Source organism: Physella acuta, unplaced genomic scaffold (assembly GCF_028476545.2).
Source record: "Physella acuta isolate Inbredline_101_S28 unplaced genomic scaffold, ASM2847654v3 ptg000608l, whole genome shotgun sequence".
Lineage (NCBI taxonomy): Eukaryota > Metazoa > Mollusca > Gastropoda > Physidae > Physella > Physella acuta.
Genome location: NW_026732127.1, coordinates 190,457 through 195,815, shown reverse-complemented (window position 1 = coordinate 195,815; position 5,359 = coordinate 190,457). Strand labels below are relative to the sequence as shown.

The following is a 5,359-nucleotide window of genomic DNA, read 5'->3' as shown; positions in this document are numbered from 1 at the left end:
CTCCTGTTTACAAACACGGTTTGGTCTGGAAAACAATATGGTCTGGTCTGGAAAGCATAATGGTTTGAAATAGAGAACGATATGATTTGATCTGGAAAACATAATGGTTTTGTCGGGAAAACATAATAGTTTGAAATGGAAAACGATATGGTTTGATCTGGAAAACAATATGGTTTGATCTAAAAAAAAAAATGGAATTCTAAAAATGCTGACATTTTCAACACAATACATTAAAGCCGATAAAGTTTGCTCCTTGTCTAAGACTAGGCAGAGAAAACGGTAGGAACATTTTGATTAAGTCTGTTTTAGAAACATATAATGCAAGTTTAAGACTAGATCTAGGTATGGGGCGAGGACTGTGATGCTAGCAAACAGATATAAAATGCAACATGTATGTACTGAATATGAGAAGTAATCACAAGAAAAATAGTTTTGTTCCAACAGAGAAAATGGTAGATTGTAATACCAGCAAATAGTCGCGAGAAAAAGCTATCAACAATTCTTCAACCTTGTATTTACATTGATTCTTGATTCAATCCTTTGTTGTCATGATTAGGAACTTGTGAGCGAAACCTCTTCTAGCAAACCAATCTTATTCAAACTTGACACGTAATGTCAATGCCCGACTGCAGAGATTGTGACATCAAATGCATTTAGTTAGATTTTTAATTAATTATGTGTCTCGTAAAGTATAAACTCAAAATAAAAAAGAAAGATTTTCTATAAATTTATAATAATGTATCACTATTAAAACTGCTATAAAAGAAAGCTCGGGTCGTCTACCCTTAAAATTATTTAAATATTTTTAAATTATTATATATTTTAATCAAATCTTTTTCATATATGTCGAGTGCGCATATATATTTATAATCTTGCTATTTTAAACCTTTTTAATACTTTTGGACATGTCATGCCCAGTGTTTCTTTCAGATTTGTTTCTCCTGGGGGACAGACTAAATTTTCCGGAGGGGTGGACACTGGTAAAGTATCTATTTTCTATATCAATTCTATTTCATTCGTGAAAGGCGGGAGAATTTTTTCGGGAAGGGGGGGGGGGGGGGGGGGTAAAAAAAGGTGCTTGGAAGAAACTCCTCTGGTTATGCCAACATCTCAGAATTGTGTACTTAATTTGCTCGCCCACTTTACTTATGGACAATTTTAAATATTTGACTTCAAATACAAAAAAACTCAATTTTTCATTTGACTTTTTTATCTAGAAAATGGTACAAAAAATGACATTAGAGAATTGTTATATATATATATATATATATATATATATATATATATATATATATATATATATATATATATATATATATATATGTATATATATGTATATATATATATATATATGTATATATATGTGTATATATATATATATATATATATATATATATATATATATATATATATATATATATATATATATATATATATATATATATATATATATATATATAGACAGTTACAGTTACTTTGAATGCAGGGAAATACAGCTAAAATAAGAGGAGACTCCTACAATGTTAAGTTAATTAATAGTTAATTAATGGTTCTCGTCTTTCAGGCACATTAGAGCAAAAGGACTACGACATTTGCCGAGTCGGTATGCTGATGCTTCGTAGTGCAGCTATTAACCTATATGGTGGTGCATTTATTTATTTGTTTACTTCTTAAAGACCAAGTTTGTACATCGAATTAAATGTTTAGCCCTTAACTTAAATACCTTGTTCGTACATTGAATGCTGTTTTCAGTCCTCTACTTAACTATCATGTTCGTACATTGAATGAAATGATCAGCCTTTGACGTTGCGGTTGTGAAGTTCTACCTATTGGGTGCTGTTAAGCTATTATCTAGTGTCTGTCTAGTAAAGGATTTTTGCCAAGCTTGGCCATGATTTCAACCCCGTTTTCTTCAAAACCTACTCGACAGAACCTACTCGACAGAACCTACTCCTGAAATCGTTCTTATTAATATATCTCTGTCAAACCTACAACTTGGTATCACTCTGCCTTTAAACCTAAAGGTTGGTATCAAACTTTGACTTTAAACCTATAAGTTCAGGTTCAATTTCTGCTTCTAGGTGAATTTCCGTGTCTAATGCCACTCAATCCTTCTCTACCCACCCCCCCCTCACCACAAATGATAAAAAACCACTCATTCGGGTTTATGTTTAGATACAGATTGAAATTTATGTTTATGTTTAGGTTTAGATAAAGATTGAGATTTAGGTTTAGATAAAGATTGAGATTTAGGTTTAGGTTTAGATAAAGATTGAGATCTAGGTTTAGGTTCAGATACTGATTGAGATTAAGGGATTGGTTCGGATACAGATATAGATTTAGGTTTAGGTTTAGATACAGATATTTTTTTCGGTTTCGGCTTTGAGAAAAAAAAGAAACACCACCCGCCACATATGTCTTGTAAATTAAAACTTAGACGAAGCACTATTTACACATTTTTCGCCTTCATGTCATCCTATGTCCCCCATCCCCGTTGAGAAAGGCAAACAGCTAAACGACCGAGTCAGCAGAAAGGATTCAAATAAAAAACCGCAAGACAATTGTTGTTCAAACGTCTTGCGACATTTTCATTTATTTATTTACACCAGTTCAATTCGCGAAAAATGTTTTTAGATACAGTAGTTCAATTCGTGAAAAATTATTGTTATATACAATAGTTTTATTAGTTAAAAAATATGATTTTATAAAATAGTTCAATTCGTGAAAAATGTTTTTATATACAATAGTTCAATTCGTGAATAATGATTGTTATATACAATAGTTCAATTCGTGAATAATTATTGTTATATAATATAGTTGAACGTTCAGAACAACAACAGGCCTAAGTCTTTTATATAGGATGTAGGACATAACTGGATGTACGACATAAATATATGTAGGACATAAACAGATGTAGGACATTACTGAATGCAGGACATAACTGGACGTAGGACATAAATAGATGTAGGACATTACTGAATGTAGGACATAAATAGATGTAGGACATAACTGAATGTAGGACATAAATAGATGTAGGACATTACTGAATGAAGGACATAACTGAATGTAGGACATAAACAGATGTAGGACATTACTGAATGAAGGACATAACTGAATGTAGGACATAAATAGATGTAGGACATAACTGAATGTAGGACATAAATAGATGTAGGACATAACTGAATGTAGGACATAAACAGATGTAGGACATTACTGAATGTAGGACATAACTGAATGTAGGACATAACTGGATGAAGGACATACCTGGGTGTAGAACATAATTGGATGTAGGACATAACTGGATGTAGGAAATAAATACATGTAGGATGTAAATTGATGTAGGACATGAATAGATGTAGGACATAACTGGAAGTAGGATATAAATAGATGTAGTACATCACAGGTATAGATCAAATGATAAACAGGACATATGGGACATTCAAAAGCAACTTTCTGCCACTGACAATTAAGTTTTCATGTCTTGCTAGGCCGGCGTTGACTTACGACTTAGGTGACTTTTATTGAGCAGTTGGTTGACTTACGACTTAGGTGACTTTTATTGAGCAGTTGGTTGACGTACGACTTAGGTGACTTTTATTGAGCCATTGACTTAAGACTCGGGTGACTTTTATTGAGCCGTTGACTTACGACTTAGGTGACTTTTATTGAGCAGTTGGTTGACTTACGACTTATGTGACTTTTATTGAGCCGTTGACTTACGACTTAGGTGACTTTTATTGAGCCGTTGACTTACGACTTAGGTGACTTTTATTGAGCCGTTGACTTACGACTTAGGTTGTTTTTTTTTTACCCGCGCCATACACAGGTTGAAGAAGGCAACAACTACACAAAAGATGACAAATCCGCTTGCTGCACCAATGACGCCGTAGATGTAGGACACTGAAACATTGAGTCCTAGATGTAGGACACTGAAACATTGAGTCCTAGATGTAGGACACTGAAACATTGAGTCCTAGATGTAGGACACTGAAACATTGAGTCCTAGATGTAGGACACTGAAACATTGAGTCCTAGATGTAGTTTGGAGACGCCTGTACTAGACGACCCGAATTCCCATTGGAAAACGGTCTGTCGGCTGCACTGTACAACACAAACCACTTCGATAACCCCACCACTAAAAAAATATTACTAGCCCAAAATAATCCCAGTTAGGGTTAGGGTTAACCCTAAGTTCTTAACACCCAGGGTTAGGGTTAAGGTTAACCCTAAGGGTTAAGGTTAGGGTTAACCCTAAGTTCTTAACACCCACACTCCAGCCACGTCCATGCACGACATCCTTGTATGACGCACAAGAGAGGGGTCATAAGGAAGGCAAATTTGCTTGGCGGTTGGATTTGTCTGTGTGTGTGTGTGCGTGCGTGCGTGCTTGCGTGCGTACGGGCGTGCGTGCGTGTGTGTGTGTGTGTATGTAAAAACAGAGTGGGCTTACTGGAAATGTCTGGTTTGCGTGGTGCAGTCATTTGGTGCAGTCATTTGGTGCAGTCATTTGGTGCAGTCATTTTGTGCAGTCATTTGGTGCAGTCATTTGGTGCAGTCATTTGGAGCAGTCATTTGGTGCAGTCATTTGGTGCAGTCATTTGGCTGTTCTCAAGCGGAAATATGTATCTTCAAAACCTGCTCTTTACTAAAAGTAAGCAGCAATCATCAATTCTAGTGGTCTAGAAAAGCGAGATTGACGCATACAAAAGTTGAGGGTTATACTAGCCACATCCATGCCATACCTCCTGCCTGAATGTCTAATATCCTGTACTCTGTTGAAAATAGAGCTGTTGGAAATAGCATTAAAGATTAGGGGTGTCATTATAAGTGTCATTGTATGTGATATAATGATTGTGGTTAATAATTATCATCATATTTTTTGGATGACATATTAATTAGTATTAGGATTGTTATTACAAGAAGTGGCTTCTAATAAACCTCCAACAAATAACAACAAATCAGCTTATGACAAGAAGTGGCTTCTAATAAACCTCCAACAAATAACAACAAGTCAGCTAATGACAAAACAGCCCAAGAAAAAAAAACCTGCCACAGTTAATTAAAAAAACCAGACAGAGCTAAAAGCCAACCTAGCACAGCCACATGTACCAACAAACATCTCCACACACCAACAAACATCTCCACACACCAACAAACATCTCCACACACCAACAAACATTTCAACACCTCCAAAATACATCTCCACACACCAACAAACATCTCCACACACCGACAAACATCTCCACACACCAACAAACATCTCCACACACCAACAAACATTTCCACACACCAACAAACATCTCCACACACCAACAAACATTTCCACACACCAACAAACATCTCCACACACCAACAAACA

At 35.4% G+C, this 5,359-nt stretch overlaps 1 long non-coding RNA gene across 1 annotated transcript; it reads left to right on the top strand.

The window, feature by feature from the left end:
* The first annotated feature begins 117 nt into the window (after window positions 1–117).
* On the top strand, window positions 118–1,688 carry LOC131947849 (uncharacterized). The gene is made up of 3 exons (XR_009387933.1): window positions 118–279; window positions 919–980; window positions 1,565–1,688. It is a non-coding gene; the product is annotated as an uncharacterized LOC131947849 (long non-coding RNA).
* The last annotated feature ends 3,671 nt before the right edge of the window (window positions 1,689–5,359 follow it).